This window comes from Coregonus clupeaformis, unplaced genomic scaffold, assembly GCF_020615455.1.
Source record: "Coregonus clupeaformis isolate EN_2021a unplaced genomic scaffold, ASM2061545v1 scaf1363, whole genome shotgun sequence".
Lineage (NCBI taxonomy): Eukaryota > Metazoa > Chordata > Actinopteri > Salmoniformes > Salmonidae > Coregonus > Coregonus clupeaformis.
In genome coordinates this window covers 43,561-63,768 of record NW_025534817.1, presented here as the reverse complement: position 1 = coordinate 63,768, position 20,208 = coordinate 43,561, and the positions used below count along the sequence as shown (strand labels likewise).

General features: G+C 41.8%; 1 pseudogene; it reads right to left on the bottom strand.

Moving 5' to 3' along the window:
* Window positions 1-4,472: 4,472 nt before the first annotated feature.
* LOC121556834 lies at window positions 4,473-6,653 on the bottom strand (annotated as a pseudogene).
* Between the last annotated feature and the right edge of the window lie 13,555 nt (window positions 6,654-20,208).

The following is a 20,208-nucleotide window of genomic DNA, read 5'->3' as shown; positions in this document are numbered from 1 at the left end:
GAAATATGACCAAGACATTTGCACGGCAAAAGACAGGAAGTCATCAACCAGTGTCGAAGACATGAAAGACAGATGGCCTGCTCTGTTTAGAAGCCTCTCAGGTGAGTCAGCAGGCAAAAAAATAAAATGCCAAATGATAAGTCTTTACTATGACAAACCTCTTTGTTATGAGCCTTGCTTGATGATATTTCAGTATTTGTCTTTCAGATCAATGAACAATTCCACAGGCTCACAACAAAGCATCTTGAGGCAAGGTTGGAGACAGATTGCGGGTCATGCTGGATGGTAAAGTATCCTCAGGAAAAATGCATTGTTTTGTATTTATCTGGCTGATGTTCGGTGCTGCAATTTAAGCCACAGGCCCCGCTGTGCTACCCAAGCATTGTACACCTTTTGCTAATATAGGATACTTGGATCTGTGATTTCATAGATTTCACATGCACAGATTGAATCCAATGAGATCAGTGATTTTATTCTATATCAGGGTCATGATGTGAGTTCAGTGAGGAATTATTGTTCAGCTTTACTGGAGGTGGCCTCATTAAAGACTACCATGTGGGGCCAATAAAGCATTTTCACCCATGAATATTCGATCACGTGTGTGTGTGTGTGTGTGTGTGTGTGAGAGAGGGAGAGAATGTTCACTGCAATCTGATAACAATTAAGGGCATGTCGTAATCCAGGTGGAATAAAATGTGTTCCCCACATTGTATTTGTGTGTTATTTATTTTACAGGAAGCTGAGGGGGGTCATTTCCTGCAAGACCTTGCGCAACATGTAAAGCAAATCTATGCGATCAACAAGGAGGGTGCCGTGGCGAGTGACAGCCCTCAAGAACAAATTACTGTCTTAAGCAGAATGACAGGCCAGAGGACAATTGTCATAGACTGAATGTCAGGGTTACTTTGTAACACCTTCGTAGTTAAACGCTGAGGTGCCTTTGGAACTCTTCTCTCCCTTCATTTTTTCTGGTAGCAGGTCAGGAACGGTGTCCTCTACCACAGGCCCGCTTGTTGTTGGTGAAGCCGCCTGGGGCACAGAATCTGTGCTGGGACCAACCTCTGCCTACTGGGGGATGGTCACCGAGAGGCGGGGCTCGAGCACATTGCGGTCTGGGACCCCGACCCCGATGGGCCCGTGGCGGTTATCTAGGCTAAAGAAGTTAGAGGGTAAGGAAGACACGTTTATTCTGCAAGGTGTGTTTTAAAGGGTCACTGCCACAGTATTTTCCATTGTGTTTTTGTATACAAGAGATACCAAATAGGTGTTTTTAATGAAGGATGTCATTGTAAACTGTAATGTCTATTTTGTTCCCATACAGTTGCGGTTTGAAATTCCGATTTTTGAATCCGTTGTACCATTTTGAGGTTTCATCAAGGTACACACCTTTCACCACTGGTATTTTGGCAATTCTACCATCAATCAATCAATGAGGTGGATTTATAAAGCCCTTTTTACATCAAAATATGTCACAAAGTGCTATACAGAAACCCAGCCTAAAACCCCACACAGCAAGCGATGCAGATGTAGAAGTGCGGTGGCTAGGAAAAACTCCCTAGAAAGGCACAAACCTAGAGAACAACCAGGCTCTGAGGGGTGGCCGGTGCCCTTCTGCCTGTTCCGGGTGGAGATTATAACAGTACGTGGCCATTAAGGGCACATTTTTCTCCAAGATGTTAAAACATTCATAGATGACCAGCAGGGTCAAATAATAAGCACAGTGGTTGTAGAGGTTGCAACAGGTCAGTCAGTACATCAGGAGTAAATGTCACTTGGCTTTTCATAGGCGCCATTTAGAGGTTGAAATAGCAGCAGGTGCGGTACCAGGGTCTGTCTGCACAGTATGGTTGTTATGACATCACAATGCTACCTGCATCACTGATGGTCTACTGCAAAACCTTGTAGTTTATTTTAAACAGATTTCTATTGGGAACTGTTGAAAAAAGGCGCAACTACAACATTCATGGGTTAAAGCAAAAATGACCAAAGTAATATAGGTGGCATCCATCAACAGTGCTCGTGAACAGATAAATGTTATAGGAACAAACGAGTAAATGTGTTTTGATTATTGGGGTTGTCACGTCTTTAATTATTTTGGCCTTGTAGGCAACATTGTTGTTTGAAAAATATCCCACAGTGCAAACACAAGCTATTTGAGCCTCCATTTCAGTAGTTATCCATGGTTACTATGAGAATATTTTGTTCCCCATGACGTCTATGGGGTTGAAGCTCCATTTTATCTCTCGTAAGTAAATGTTCTGCCCACAGAGATCCTATACTAGTTAGTGTTCTAGGTCCTATTTCTACGGTTTTGCCTACCTATAGCAATCAGGACTTACCTGCAGTGTTGTTTGCAATTCCGTAATTTGTCAACTCATAATAACAGATGTTTTGCAAACCGTTGATGTTTAAATAAATGGATTCCCGGTGTCCTGATACCTTTTCTCTTAAGGGATCTGATTGAGTGAATCCAAAGTAAAAATGTGAAGCTTTTCTGAGTTGGTCTAAATGAATACATCATGTAACATTGAGTACATAATAGGATGAATCATTCAGGTAAAAGAACACAATGTCATGGATCTATTTGAATTGAATCAACGTAATATAATAATTTTTACTTCTATCATCTTTACTCAATGTATTGGACCACATCTAAACAACTTACTCAAGCTTATCTACTCATAAAAACAAGCAAAAATATCTAATCAATAATATGACATGTGCTTTTGTTGACTGTAATAGTTTGAGTACATTCCACAAAGTAATTTTTTACAGTGTATCTAAAGACACGTTTGTTGTGGTGATGCACTTTTTCTTTGACGTTGAACTTGCATTGAACAGACAAATCCATTTCGTTACAACCCTTTTGTAGTATGACTTAGGAATATTTGTTGATGATCCTAATGTCTATGCTTGAATAGTGATTGGTTGTTGGTGAAATATTGCTGAGAACCCATTGTTTCCTGCCCTTTTTTGACTCCCTATAGGAACCATGGGTGAAAGCAAAACTTTGCAACATCCAATAAATGTTTGGGTAGCTCTATTTGAATAGTCAACTTCTCCTTCGGGGGGGTTCACACTGCTTTTCGGAAATGGCATTGGCCAATGCCCTACCTTTATATCCTATAGCTTTGATTTAGCTGGCGCTTTTATCCCAAGTGACAACAGTGAGTCCATAACTTTTAGCATGTGACCCCAGTGGGGATCCAACCCACAACTATGGTGTTGCTAGTGACATGCGCTGAATACCTGAGCCACACAATACTGTGAAATGCAATACAGGTGGAAGGTGTGTGTGATTGCCATCCCCATGAGCGTGCCACCCTCCTCCAGGCCACGGATGAGGCATGCAATGACATCAAATCCACACCTATGTCAAAATGCTCAAGACAGGCTTGATGCAAACTAGTGCCTGCTAAACGTTCGGTTTGTTTCATTCATTCCATTTGTGTCATTTGATTACAGGACATCTATGTTGTAATTATCTGATGAATACATGGACTTTTTCCGTCAATGATTGTGACACGTCTTCAATGATGACATGGGATAAGAATGATGGAAATGTGATTTCCACAGTGTAATTGACAGACTGTAGCATGTTACATTCAAAGAGCAATTTAGAAACATTTGTTTTGCTATTGGATTCATAATGGTCACCTGGGACAACTAATTAGTGAACCAGAGTTCAGCAGTTGGCATTAAAGCGATCAAACCAAGTCATCCTAATAGGCTAGTATTAGCCTAAAGCAGGGTTTCCCAAACTCGGGGCACGTTTTGGGAGTTTTTGCCCTAGCACTACACAGCTGATTCAAATAATCAACTCATCATCATCAAGCTGGAGTATTAGAATCAGCTGTGGAGTGCTAGGGCAAAACGTGCACCCCTTGGGGACCCCAGGACCGCGTTTGGGAAACGCTGGGCTAAAGAGCTAATACTAAAAGGGACTCCCCATGATGTGCGCAGATATGGGCAGTACCCGAGTTAAACCACAAGATGGCCTCCGTGCTCCACTGTAAAGTTTTGGCCTCTGCATGAGTCTCTCAGCAGCACTGCAACATGGGACTTTCAAAGTCAGTTGGCATGCAATGTTTTTTCTGGACTGCATGCAAGGCTATTATTACACACAACTAATAGTGTCAATTATTCATCTGAACACAAATGTTGTTACTATTCGGCCTATATTATCACTCGTTTCTTTTCCCCCTCGTTTGTAAAGCATTTTACTGTGCTACTATAGTTCAAAGGAAGTGGATGATGCCAGATGGTTGTATATACACACACAAACATTGAAGCTAGAATTCAGGCAACTAAAAGGTAGAATACGTAGCTTTTAGACATGTTAGTGAACAACATACATGGTGGTTAATGTAGAGGTGCGTGTATACATGGAACAATTGTGCCTTTTTGATGGAAATATGGAGGTGGCTCTTAAAAGAGCCTTTGGGGGATTTTGGAGATCAGGTCATCCTCATTTATGCGCGCTCTCCGCGAATACGGCGGGCCAGCTGGATGTCCTTGGGCATGATGGTCACCAGCTTGGCGTGGATGGCGCACAGGTTGGTGTCCTCGAACAGGCCGACCAGGTAAGCCTTGCTAGCCTCCTGCAGGGCCATCACGGCGGAGCTCTGGAAGCGCAGGTCGGTCTTGAAGTCCTGGGCGATTTTTCTGACCAGGCGCTGGAAGGGCTGCTTGCGGATGAGCAGCTCAGTGGACTTCTGGTAACGACGGATCTCTCTCAGAGCCACGGTGCCGGGCCTGTAACGGTGAGGCTTCGTCACACCGCCGGTGGCCGGGGCGCTCTTGCGAGCAGCCTTAGTGGCGAGCTGCTTCCTGGGGGCTTTGCCACCTGGTGGATTTGCGAGCGGTTTGCTTGGTTCTGATTTAAGGGTTTTTATTAAAATCGTACAAAAACCATACATCATAAATCATTTCATTTCCATACAATATTTGCATCACGCCACACCATACTCACTCCTGTATCCTCTCACCCTCCTCTTTCCACCACCCCATCACTATTAACCAACCAACCAACAACCCCATCATAATAATAAAACACTATGCAATTTAGCAGACCCTGTACATACCGTCATGCTTGCATACATTTTACATGTGGGCGGCCCCAGGGACCGAACCCACTACCCTGGTGTTACAAGCGCCAAGCTCTACCCACTGAGCCACATAGGACTACGAAAAATCAAGAAAAATTCACATCATATATACCGACCCAAGCATATCCCAACAATAATAATCAAAATACTATGCCATTTAGCAGACGCTTTACTTACCGTCATGCATGCTTACATTTTACGTGGTCGGCCCCGGGGACCGAACCCGCTACCATGGTGTTGCAAGCGCCACGCTCTACCCACTGAGCCACATAGGACTACAAAAAAAAACAGAAAATTCACATCTTATATACCGCCTCAAACAATAAGACTAAATAAACATCAGGGGAGCAACTTCCCTCCCCTTTTTACCCAGCCACAAAAACACACCCTCACACCTTCCTCCCAACGCCTCTATACTAAACCTAAACACCCCCCTCTACAATAATCCTAAACCCCCCTTCCACCTCTCCCGAGCGGCTGGCCCCACTTCTTCTCCTCTCCCTTCATCCTCATTTGAGTTTGTTCTGTTGTTTCTGGATGATTAAATTGAAATTGCAACCAACTTTCTATGGCTTGTTTTAGATATAGTGATATTTGAGAGATGATTTCATTTCAAATAACTGAAAGTGAGAGGTTGTAATTTGAATAAAGGGGGGAAATGCCATTACTGAACATGTGGTGATTAGAACAAAATATTTTACTCTTGACTTTGGCGAATATTATCGCGCGGCAGTGTCCTAATGCCTGCGCGCAGTGGACTATTGGCATCGTTTGCCATAGCAGGCTGGCATTAGATTAGAACATAAGATTTCACTCTTGACTTTGGCGAATATTATCGCGCGGCAGTGTCCTAATGCCTGCGCGCAGTGGACTATTGGCAACGTTTGCCATAGCAGGCTAGCATTAGATTAGAACATAAGATTTCACTCTTGACTTTGGCGACTATTATTGCGCGTAAAGGCCGGCAGTGTACTTTTGTTTTGGGCGTGCAGTGTATTATTGCGGGAGCACGCAAAGTGTATTGTTTTGGGCGCGCAGTGTACTGTTTTGAAGCAAAGCAGCCCTTCCGATAGCCGACAAAGGAGGCCTCCGCAACGGGCCAATCGGGGTGGTGGGGAGATGGTGTCCAATCAGCAGATGCCACTGCCGGCTTATACATTTCACATGGGCATTTCGAGGCTATACTCCGACTGTCTAAGAAGGAAGCTAGCGCCATGGCCAGAACCAAGCAAACCGCTCGCAAATCCACCCGTGGCAAAGCCTACAGGATGCAGCTCGCCGCCAAGGCTGCGCGCAGGAGAGCCTCCCCGTTACAGGCCCGGCACCGTGTCTCAGAGAGATCCGTCGTTACCAAAGCTCCACTGAGCTAATCATCCGCAATGTGCCCTTCCAGCGCCTGGGGAGAAAAATCGCCCAGTTCTTCAAGACCGACCTGTGCTTCCAGAGCTCCGCCGTGATGGCCCTGCATGAGGCTAGCGAGACTTACCTGGTCGGTCTGTTCGAGGACACCAAACTGTGTGCCATCCACGCCAAGAGGGTGACCATCGTGCCATAGGACATCCAGTTGGCCCGTCTTATTCGCAAAGAGCGCGGGTAAATTATGACCTGATCTCCAAAATCCCACCTCCATATTTCCATCAAAAAGGCACAATTGATATATTTATTCGTGGTCCTCAATTGTAGCTCAATTGGTAGAGCATGGCGCTTGTAACGCCAGGGTAGTGGGTTCGATCCCCGGGACGTAAAAATGAATGTGCACATGACTGTATGTCGCTTTGGATAAAAGCGTCTGCTAAAAGGCTTATTATATATGCGCATTTCTCACCATGTATGTTGTTAACTAACCCGTCTAAAAGCTACGTATTGCACGTTTTATTTGCCTGAGGCTTTGAAATAAAAGGCATCAATCCAAATTGATTATCTACAATAGTCAAAGTCGCATGGCAGGCCGAAAAACTCCAACCAAACAATTGGCCAAATCAGGATGGACAAAGGAATGCTCGGTGCATGCGTTTGTGAACTGTATAGCGCCTCTGCCCAGTTGGCAAGGGATATTTCCTGTTTGAGGGAATTCTGACATGCCAAAGGCACAGTTCAGTACACCCCTCATCCAATAGACCCCAGCCACTTCCTTTTGGATCCATGTTTACGGTATAGGGGATGCATTTGTTACATACCGTACGTCTCTGATCTGGTCAATATCAGCATTTTGCTCTACTTACTGTGAAGTAAAATCATATTAGTCATCATCATAACATTCGTACATCACAGTATATATCATCCCCCCTCCTGTAATTCTCACAGAAACCCCTTTATTTCGGCAAAAAAAATCTACATTTTCCCTGGATGTCCCTAGTCTTGCTCAACAAAAAATTTAATCTGTCATCTCTACTTTTTAAGTCACTGCAGCAAAACGATTTTTGAGGTGCATTGATGTAATATTTTGTCATTGAGTAAAAGTTATATAGGCTATATAATGTAATGAAATCTAGAAACATATTGTATATACATATACCAGTAGGGGAGCCTACAGATAAATAATGCACTTGGTTCGAGAGAAAAGTTGCAATCCGTTTTTAATAAAGTAGTACAATTTAAAGGGAGTATGTTAGGGTCAATTACTGAAAAATGTTAACATGCTAATCTTCAGGGGTCATTTTGGAGCCAAACGCAGCCCTTTTGTAAAGGTTGTGTTTTTGTTGAAGACCAAAAAAAGTATTAATTTGTCCCATTTCTTTCCCCTGAGGATATCCAGTATGCACATATCTAAATCTTACCAAACATAGTTTTTTTTGGTGCAGTCAGAAAAAAGACATTTGCTTTAAGGGGGGCGTTTTCCCCCCAAGTTACTCTAATTTTATACTTCACAAACATACATTTTCATGATGTAGTGTTCCAAATCTGCAGTAGACAAACAAATCTGTAGGTTAACACCAAACAGATAAAGAGGTTATGAATTCAGAGCAGTCGGATTAAGTAACAGTCGCATACATTCTAACAAATGAAAAATATCCCATCAAAAGTCATTGGAGCATTGCATTGTGGAAAGAAATTACTTTATAAGAACATGTATTGCAATGTGAAGCATGCATTTCTAGATGACACACTGATTACGTTTGTTGAAAAAGTAACCGTATGATTTGGTGTGCTCTACTTGAAAATGTGCTTAGAGTTTTGAAACCACTGCCTATTTGATGATTTGTTGTTGTTTTAAGATGATGGCTCTCTGTGGCCAAGGTGAATAGTACTTCTGATCCAGCAGGTGGCGCTAAAACCCCTCCCTGGACTTGGACCACCCTCACTGCCTCAGCATATGACACCTTTACATTTACATTTACATTTTAGTCATTTAGCAGACGCTCTTATCCAGAGCGACTTACAGGAGCAATTAGGGTTAAGTGCCTTGCTTAAGGGCACATCGACAGATTTTTCACCTAGTCGGCTCGGGGATTAGAACCAGCGACCTTTCGGTTACTGGCACAACGCTCTTACCCACTAAGCTACCTGCCGCCCCTGCCTGGACCACCCTCACTGCCTCAGCATATGACACCTGCCTGGACCACCCTCACTGCCTCAGCATATGACACCTGCCTGGACCACCCTCACTGCCTCAGCATATGACACCTGCCTGGACCACCCTCACTGCCTCAGCATATGACACCTGCCTGGACCACCCTCACTGCCTCAGCATATGACACCTGCCTGGACCACCCTCACTGCCTCAGCATATGACACCTGCCTGGACCACCCTCACTGCCTCAGCATATGACACCTGCCTGGACCACCCTCACTGCCTCAGCATATGACACCTGCCTGGACCACCCTCACTGCCTCAGCATATGACACCCTTCTCTCCTGGACCACCCTCACTGCCTCAGCATATGACACCCTTCTCTCCTGGACCACCCTCACTGCCTCAACATATGACACCCTTCTCTCCTGGACCACCCTCACTGCCTCAGCATATGACACCCTTCTCTCCTGGACCACCCTCACTGCCTCAGCATATGACACCTGCCTGGACCACCCTCACTGCCTCAGCATATGACACCCTTCTCTCCTGGACCAGCCTCACTGCCTCAGCATATGACACCCTTCTCTCCACTCTCACTTGTTGCACCTCCACTGCCTTCTTCATAGCCTCACACCCACTATAGCCACACTATGAGCACCCCCATAGTTGCAGCACTTTGGTTGTACACCATCTCCAACACTTCGCATACTCATGCTCTCCTCCACACCTGGCACACCTCTTTTTCTCTTTACAGACTGTTGCCACATGCCCAAACCTCTGGAATTTATAACATCTTTAAAGGCTTCGGTACATAAGCCCTCACATAATAACTCATATATCCTATTGTTACCTTATTTGGCAGTGCCCGGTCCTTAAAATGTAACAGAATAGACCTGCTCTCCACCCCTCGTTGCTTGCAATCTGTGTACAGTGGGGGGAAAAGTATTTAGTCAGCCACCAATTGTGCAAGTTCTCCCACTTAAAAAGATGAGAGAGGCCTGTAATTTTCATCATAGGTACACGTCAACTATGACAGACAAAATGAGAATTTTTTTCTCCAGAAAATCACATTGCGCCGCCCCATGAATTTATTTATTTTAATGAATTTATTTGCAAATTATGGTGGAAAATAAGTACTTGGTCAATAACAAAAGTTTCTCAATATTTTGTTATATACCCTTTGTTGGCAATGACACAGGTCAAACGTTTTATGTAAGTCTTCACATGGTTTTCACACACTGTTGCTGGTATTTTGGCCCATTCCTCCATGCAGATCTCCTCTAGAGCAGTGATGTTTTGGGGCTGTCGCTGGGCAACACGGACTTTCAACTCCCTCCAAAGATTTTCTATGGGGTTGAGATCTGGAGACTGGCTAGGCCACTCCAGGACCTTGAAATGCTTCTTACGAAGCCACTCCTTCGTTGCCCGGGTGGTGTGTTTGGGATCATTGTCATGCTGAAAGACCCAGCCACGTTTCATCTTCAATGCCCTTGCTGATGGAAGGAGGTTTTCACTCAAAATCTCACGATACATGGCCCCATTCATTCTTTGTCCTCCAAACACGACGAGTTCAGTTTTTACCAAAAAGTTATATTTTGGTTTCATCTGACCATATGACATTCTCCCAATCCTCTTCTGGATCATCCAAATGCAGTCTAGCAAACTTCAGACGGGCCTGGACATGTACTGGCTTAAGCAGGGGGACACGTCTGGCACTGCAGGATTTGAGTCCCTGGCGGCGTAGTGTGTTACTGATGGTAGGCTTTGTTACTTTGGTCCCAGCTCTCTGCAGGTCATTCACTAGGTCCCCCCGTGTGGTTCTGAGATTTTTGCTCACCGTTCTTGTGATCAGTTTGACCCCACGGGGTGAGATCTTGCGTGGAGCCCCAGATCGAGGGAGATTATCAGTGGTCTTGTATGTCTTCCATTTCATAATAATTGCTCCCACAGTTGATTTCTTCAAACCAAGCTGCTTACCTATTGCAGATTCAGTCTTCCCAGCCTGGTGCAGGTCTACAATTTTGTTTCTGGTTCCTTTGACAGCTCTTTGGTCTTGGCCATAGTGGAGTTTGGAGTGTGACTGTTTGAGGTTCAAGTTCAAACAGGTGCCATTAATACAGGTAACTAGTGGAGGACAGAGGAGCCTCTTAAAGAAGAAGTTACAGGTCTGTGAGAGCCAGAAATCTTTCTTGTTTGTAGGTGACCAAATACTTATTTTCCACCATAATTTGCAAATAAATTCATTAAAAATCCTATATAGACACACACACACACATATATATATATATATATATATATATATATATATATATATATATATATATATATATATATATATATACACATTTACATTGATGGAAGTTACAATCTATCTCCAATATTAAAGCTGATCTACCTCCAAAAAAAAAAAAAAACCCTGTCTGATTAGAATGAATAATGTCCGACAATACCTTTTTAATTCTATTCGCTATACATTTAGCTAGAATTTTTGCATCACAACACTGAAGTGTAAGGGGCCTCCAATTTTTTTTAATGGACTGGATCTGTAATGATGTCATGTCATAGTATTGTGTGGACCAGGGGAGAGTTACTACAGTGAGGGAAAAAAGTATTTGATCCCCTGCTGAATTTGTACGTGCGCCCACCGACAAAGACATGATCAGTCTATAATTTTAATGGTAGGTTTATTTGAACAGTGAGAGACAGAATAACAACAACAAAAATCCAGAAAAACGCATGTCAAAAATGTTATGAATTGATTTGCATTTTAATGAGGGAAACAAGTATTTGACCCCTCTGCAAAACATGACTTAGTACTTGGTGGAAAAACCCTTGTTGGCAATCACAGAGGTCAGACGTTTCTTGTAGTTGGCCACCAGGTTTGCACACATTTCAGGAGGAATTTTGTCCCACTCCTCTTTGCAGATCTTCTCCAAGTCATTAAGGTTTTGAGATTGACATTTGGCAACTCGAACCTTCAGCTCCCTCCACAGATTTTCTATGGGATTAAGGTCTGGAGACTGGCTAGGTCACTCCAGGACCTTAATGTGCTTCTTCTTGAGCCACTCCTTTGTTGCCTTGGCCGTGTGTTTTGGGTCATTGTCATGCTGGAATACCCATCCACAACCCATTTTCAATGCCCTGGCTGAGGGAAGGAGGTTCTCACCCAAGATTTGACGGTACATGGCCCCGTCCATCGTCCCTTTGATGTGGTGAAGTTGTCCTGTCCCCTTAGCAGAAAAACACCCCCAAAGCATAATGTTTCCACCTCCATGTTTGACGGTGGGGATGGTGTTCTTGGGGTCATAGGCAGCATTCCTCCTCCTCCAAACACGGCGAGTTGAGTTGATGCCAAAGAGCTCCATTTTGGTCTCATCTGACCACAACACTTTCACCCAGTTCTCCTCTGAATCATTCAGATGTTCATTGGCAAACTTCAGACGGACCTGTATATGTGCTTTCTTGAGCAGGGGGACCTTGCGGGCGCTGCAGGATTTCAGTCCTTCACGGCGTAGTGTGTTACCAATTGTTTTCTTGGTCACTATGGTCCCAGCTGCCTTGAGATCATTGACCCTCCCGTGTTGTTCTGGGCTGATTCCTCACCGTTCTCATGATCATTGCAACTCCACAAGGTGAGATCTTGCATGGAACCCCAGGCTGAGGGAGATTGACAGGTATTTTGTGTTTCTTCAATTTGCGAATAATCGCACCAACTGTTGTCACCTTCTCACCAAGCTGCTTGGCGATGGTCTTGTAGCCCATTCCAGCCTTGTGTAGGTCTACAATCTTATCCCTGACATCCTTGGAGAGCTCTTTGGTCTTGGCCATGGTGGAGAGTTTGGAATCTGATTGATTGATTGCTTCTGTGGACAGGTGTCTTTTATACAGGTGACAAGATGAGATTAGGAGCACTCCCTTTAAGAGTGTGCTCCTAATCTCAACTCGTTACCTGTATAAAAGACACCTGGGAGCTAGAAATCTTTCTGATTGAGAGGGGGTCAAATACTTATTTCCCTCATTAAAATGCAAATCAATTTATAACATTTTTGACATACATTTTTCTGGATTTTGTTGTTGTCTCTCACTGTTCAAATAAACCTACCATTAAAATTATAGACTGATCATTTCTTTGTCCGTGGGAAAACGTACAAAATCAGCAGGGGATCAAATACTATTTTCCCTCACTGTAGATAAGTGGTTTGGGGCCATGGAGTCTACATTCCTTATGTCAAAGGAGATTACTGATGTTTAGGATAGCATGATGGATGGACAGGATATCTGACTTGGGGTAAAGAGTAATAACATCAAAGAATGGGAGTGCTCATTGACGATGGCCAGATGGGGTTGAAGAAATGTGCAACCAAGAGTATAAAAGCTGTGAGATTTCTATGTATGGGCAGTTCAACTGACAATGGGGGCAAGGCTATGTCCGTTTGTTAGATGAACCCACGAGCTCGTGATCAAATAAATACTTGGTAAAATCTCCACAGAATGTCTAAGTAAATTCTTCCATCCTCACTTCTCAATACTAGAAATTCATCATAACAGATTGGCGTCTTCACGTACAGGATACAGTCTACAGCTCAACTAACAGGTAAGCAGACTTTCATTCTATTATTATGTTAAAATCTGCTTATCTGTGGTAAGGCTGAGCTGTAACAGACTTTTAAAATTCTATATTATTTGGGTATGAGTGGTATTGAGTTATGTTAGAGATTTATCAAATTAGACAATGACATGGTGCTATGATTCGTAACAGGGTGTGTTAAGAGTAATTAGTACAAGACAAAAGTGCTCTACAGGAGTGGGTGTAGAACTTGATGTGTTGTGTCATCATGGAATAATTTATGAAATAGAGAGATGTGTTGTATCATTATGAAAAAGATAAACGTCTTTGGTAGGTGAACGTAGAAAGATGCGAGGTTCAAGTCCTCGGCGATAAACGTCTTTGGTAGACGAACTTAGAAAGATGCAAGGTTCGAGTCCTCAGCGATAAACGTCTTTGGTAGACGAACATAGAAAGGTGCGAGGTTCAAGTCCTCTGCGAGGTCAGGGATTAAGGTTAAAATCCCTGGTAGAAGATTACAATTAAAATAAACCGTAATTCTTTACGGGAGTAAGAGCCATATAGAGGAGAAGTCCAAATTAAGGAGGGTCAACCTTCTGAGAGGTAGAGTGCTGTAGTAACACGAGAATAAGGTGTGTGAAGTTGCTCCAAACAGGAAGGAGAGATAGAAAGCAATAAGTCATATGATAGAAAGAGCAGAGATAAGTAAACCTGTTGTATTATAGCACCAAAAGTCTAAATAAGCAAACAAAATTTTAATAACATCAGTGTGGAAATTTGATGCAAGTGTTTATTTTACTAACATTGCATGAACTAATAATATAAAAAAATGTGGAACCATATCTTAGTGATAGGTCAGCATGTACAGATAATTAATATCCTCAATAGAGTAGTTAAAGGGGGTAAATTACAAATAGCGCGAAAATATATCATTGACAATATCACCGTAAGCATCACGAAATGGGATTTAGATTATATGAAAGAGGCATATAAAGCATGCGATTTAAGGAGCGCACAAATTATTTGATGTACCTAGAAGTTTCTAACGGTCTATATGGAGTTTGTGACAAATGTGAAAATATGATCAATTTTATGTATGGGTAGGTGAATATTAGAGATTTCATAAAATAATAATTGGAATAATAATTATACATTGGCTTGATCACCCACAACGTAGACGTACGTCATGGGTGGAAAAGTAATTAATATGGGTTTTCTAAGTTTGTACCGTAGTTGGATAATGTGATCGAGATAAGATTTAAGGAATAAACTGACCGTGAGTAAAGTGGTTAAAGACGCAAGTTATAATATTGTACAAAGCCAATTTGGGTTTCCATCAAAATTAAACTCATTATGGAGCGAATATGATGTAATAAAGGAATTTCATTATGTCGCAAGGGAAAACATAATCCATTTAAATAAAATCGGCAGATCTATTTCCAAATCAATGACTGTGGATTTGACTCGTTGACTGCTAATTTATTCATTTTGAGAACGTGAGAGATTTGCAAAGAAACACTTGAAATACTTTTTTAAGGCTATTTTCTTGTAATTGTGTCGTTATTATGTACCAGAGGTTAAGACTACAAACCATTGTAGTTGGGCTATTTGTGGGACTTATTGTCTTTTCAAAAGGCATCGGTTCCATGGTACTGACTCAAATCTGGGTTTTGGAGTGTAATTCACATGATGGTATGTGTGGCTTGAATGGATACTACAAAGTATTTGGTTTGGTGATGTTGAATGGAAGATTTGTAGCGTGGTGCGTGGTTTAAATAGAAAGACTCACTTATTTACCAGGAATAGCGAGATGATTGCGTGGTAGTAATTTTTTTGTGGGTTGCCTAAGGGTTTGCTAAAATAAACAATTGAGAATGGTGGCGTAATGTCTATAAATAAATTGGATATTGATAATATGGATATGCATTAAATATATGATGTTAAACTACAGCAAGTGTTTGGTCTTACTTGTAGCCTACGTAGAAAGGATAGTTACCTACATCTGCTATATTCTGATAATGGAGGAGTGATGGTTTCATATGAGAAGTGGCTATGATTTTAGTTGATTACAAGAGAAATAGGATATAGTTTACGACGCATGGAGAAGTGAATGTCTTATATTTATGAAAAGTGAAGCAAGGGAACTTAGAGAATAATAGGAATATTAAACAAACTTTAGGGATAATGTAGCTTTGTTAGAAGTATTATGGAAATACTATCGTAATAGATAAACTGAACAAACACGACGTTACTACAGCAATTTAGGATGGTTAATGTTGTTACGTTAGTTTTTAAACCCTACGATAGAGGTAAATGCAGAACGCGGTTTTAGCATGGAGGTTATTTGGTATACTAGTAAGAAGGGGTTTCCATATTTTGTGGGTGTTAGCAACTGGGTCTCAATGAACGTCCAAGAGCATTAAGTGTAATAATGGGTTAAGTTACATGTACAAGGATCAGTGGTTGCTGTAGAGAAGGATGTCAAAAGGCTGGTGAATGTTATCGGTGTGAAATGGCTAGCTAGTTAGCGGTGAGAGCTAGTGGGGTTTCATTTGGTGACGTAACTTGCTCTGTGAACTGGAAGTAGTTGCTTTGCAAGGATAGCAGATTTTGTTGAGCGACGGGTAATGGTGTTTTGATGGTAAATGTTGTCGATATGTGTAGAGGGTTCCTGGTTCGAGCCCAGGAAGGGACCGAAAGCAAATATTTTACATTGATGCTAGTGACCTAGATTACTAGATTCATTGATAACATTACATGAAAGGAATTGTCTTACCAGCACATAGCGAATAGTATAACATAGTAATTAAAGTTGCATATCGGTGAATAGATGTTTTGTTTGTTTTGACTATAACTTCACAATAATGTATTTTTGTTGAGGTACCGTTATATGGAAAGGTAGCGATAGAGAATAATAGATATTGTAGAGGGTTTACAAAGTAAGTAAGTTCATTGGGTGATGAGACATGTTGAATTAATGTTGAATTAAATTGTTTGAAGAAGGTTAAGTAGGTTTATTGGGAGATGTGAAAGGTTGAATTGGATTGCTTAAGTAGACTGGTATTAAAATAATTATTTTTAGCAAAGTCTATGAAAATATGTTATTAGGTAGTAGTGGTTTGTGGATACAATTTACTAATGACATGATTTCGTAAGAGGGTGACAGGAAGTTGTGATAGTTGGGTAATATTGACATATGTAGGAAGCATTGGGATGATATGAAGAACATGTCTAGATAGTTGAATATGGAACGTTATTTGATCATTGGTAATCATTATTACATTATATAGTTTGTGTAAACAACATTGAGTTATGCAGACAGTTCATTAGTTCTAAACAAATGATAATCTGTTTATGGTATGTTGAACAATGGGATATAGTTTTTACTATTAGGATGATGGATTAAATAAACATTTTTTGTAAGTTATGGAGTTATTAAACAATAGGGTGTTATTTTAAAACATGAATGCAACAAGTGGAGATGATTACATTACCAAACAGATTTAGGCTTTTGATCATTATTATGAGAATTACAGAGGATGAAGTCTGAAGGGTAATCAATTCGATATACTCATGATAAACTCAGAGGAATTTTGAGAGGTTTTCATCTTTTGAGAGATTTTATATAATCTTTTTATGGAGTAGTTATGAGGAATTAGATTGATACAAATGATTATTGATGAGATAGGACTGTGTATATCTGTATAATGTTTTGTGTGTAATTACTGTCTTTGGATTACTGTTTGTAATTGAATGTTAACAAAATGTATAATTTCTCTTCCAGGAGAAAGGAGATTTGCTTATCATTGGATTGTTGCCCGGGCTAGGGGGAGCAGTTTAGTGGAATTAGGCAGTATTAGGTCGTAAAAGAGAGCTACCACATTAAGTAAGGCCTGGCTATTTTTGTTTGTTGTTTTTCAATTGGGTTTTTCATTTAAAATCACAACACATAGTATGGTGTGTATACAGTGAAGGAAAAAAGTATTTGATCCCCTGCTGATTTTGTACGTTTGCCCACTGACAAAGACATGATCAGTCTATAATTTTAATGGTAGGTTTATTTGAACAGTGAGAGACAGAATAACAACAAAAAAATCCAGAACAACGCATGTCAAAAATGTTATGAATTGATTTGCATTTTAATGAGGGAAATAAGTATTTGACCACTCTGCAAAACATGACTTAGTACCCTTGTTACCAATCACAGAGGTCAGACGTTTCTTGTAGTTGGCCACCAGGTTTGCACACATCTCAGGAGAAACCTTCAGCTTCTCCACAGATTTTCTATGGGATTAAGTTCTGGAGACTGGCTAGGCCACTCCAGGACCTTAATGTGCTTCTTCTTGAGCCACTCCTTTGTTGCCTTGGCCATGTGTTTTGGGTCATTGTCATGCTGGAATACCCATCCACGACCCATTTTTTTTTTGTTGCACACACTGCAGCAGGGATTTTGGCCCACTCCTCGATACAGACCTTCTCCAGATCCTTCAGGTTTCGGGGCTGTCGCTGGGCAATACGGACTTTCAGCTCCCTCCAAAGATGTTCTATTTGGTTCAGGTCTGGAGACTGGCTAGGCCACTCCAGGACCTTGAGATGCTTCTTACGGAGCCACTCCTTAGTTGCCCTGACTGTGTGTTTCGGGTCATTGTCATGCTGGAAGACCCAGCCACGACCCATCTTCAATGCTCTTACTGAGGGAAGGAGGTTGTTGGCCAAGATCTCGCGATACATGGCCCCATCCATCCTCCCCTCAATACGGTGCAGTTGTCCTGTCCCCTTTGCAGAAAAGCATCCCCAAAGAATGATGTTTCCACCTCCATGCTTCACGGTTGGGATGGTGTTCTTGGGGTTGTGCTCATCCTTCTTCTTCCTCCAAACACGGCGAGTGGAGTTTAGACCAAAAAGCTCTATTTTTGTCTCATCAGACCATATGACCTTCTCCCATTCCTCCTCTGGATCATCCAGATGGTCATTGGCAAACTTCAGACGGGCCTGGACATGCGCTGGCTTGAGCAGGGGAACCTTGCCTGCACTGCAGGATTTTAATCCATGACGGCGTAGTGTGTTACTAATGGTTTTCTTTGAGACTGTGGTCCCAGCTCTCTTCAGATCATTGACCAGGTCCTGCCTTGTAGTTCTGGGCTGATCCCTCACCTTCCTCATGATCATTGATGCCCCACGAGGTGAGATCTTGCATGGAGCCCAAGACCGAGTGTAATTGACCGTCATCTTGAACTTCTTCCATTTTCTAATAATTGCGGCAACAGTTGTTCCCTTCGCACCAAGCTGCTTGCCTATTGTCCTGTAGCCCATCCCAGGTCTACAATTTTATCCCTGATGTCCTTACACAGCTCTCTGGTCTTGGCCATTGTGGAGAGGATGGAGGCTGTTTGATTGAGTGTGTGGACAGGTGTCTTTTATACAGGTAACGAGTTCAAACAGGTGCAGTTAATATAGGTAATGAGTGGAGAACAGGAGGGCTTCTTAAATAAAAACTAACAGGTCTGTGAGAGCCGGAATTCTTACTGGTTGGTAGGTGATCAAATACTTATGTCATGCAATAAAATGCAAATTAATTACTTAAAAATCATACAATGTGATTTTCTGGATTTTTGTTTTAGATTCCGTCTCTCACAGTTGAAGTGTACCTATGATAAAAATTGCAGACCTCTACATGCTTTGTAAGTAGGAAAACCTGCAAAATTGGCAGTGTATCAAATACTTGTTCTCCCCACTGTATATTATATATATATTTTATTTTATTTTTTAAATATTTTCTTAACTCTATTTTCTTAAAACTGCATTGTTGGTTATGGTAAGTAAGCATTTCACGGTAAGGTCTACACCTGTTGTATTTGGCGCATGTGACAAATACAATGTGATTTTATTTGAAATTACGTCGCACCCCGCAAAAACATTTTATGGCATGACTTCGAAATTCTGATTGGTTCTATTTAATAACTCGCCAAAAATAAAATGAGGTGTAACTTTGCATTAGGACTTTTGATGCACATACTAATGCAAATCCATATGTTAAATGTGGTTACGTAATATTTTCCTGTATTTCAAACGGTTTAATGCAGACTTTTACTTTCTACAAGAGACTCATGCTTGTTCTTCCGAAATAGTTTTTTTTTTTTTTTTATCATTGGGGTAACGATATCATATGGCAACAACCATTCTGTAGGTGTAGCAGTTTTAAGAGGTGGATTTACAGTGCCTTGAAAAAGTATTGGTCCCCCTTGGCATTTTTCCTATTTTGTTGCATTACAACCTGTAATTTAAACAGATTTTTATTTGGTTTTCATGTAATGGACATACACAAAATAGTCCAAATTGGTGAAGTGAAAAAAATAACTTGTTTCAAGAAATTCTGAAAAATAAGTAACAGAAAAGTGGTGCATGCATATGTATTCACCCCCTTTGCTATAAAGCCCCTAAATAAGATCCGGTGCAACCAATTACCTTCAGAAGTCACATAATTAGTTCAATAAAGTCCACCTGTGTGCAATCTAAGTGTCACATGATCTGTCACATGATCTCAGTATATATACACCTGTTCTGAAAGGCCCCAGAGTCTGCAACACCACTAAGCAAGTGGCACCACCAAGCAAGCGGCACCACGAAGACCAAGGAGCTCTCCAAACAGGTCAGGGACAAAGTTGGGGAGAAGTACAGATCAGGGTTGGGTTATAAAAAAAGATCTGAAACTTTGAACATCCCACGGAGCACCATTAAATCCATTATAAAAAAATGGAACGAATATGGCACCACAACAAACCTGCCAAGAGAGGGCCGCCCACCAAAACTCACGGACCAGGCAAGGAGGGTGTTAATCAGAGAGGCAACAAAGAGACCAAAGCTCCCGAGTGGCGCAGCGGTCTAAGGCACTGCATCTCAGTGCTTGACCCCCTGGTTCAAGTTCAGGCTGTATCACAACCGGCCGTGATTGGGAGTCCCATAGGGCGGCGCACAATTGGCCCAGCGTCGTCTGGGTTTGGCCGGTGTAGGCGGTCATT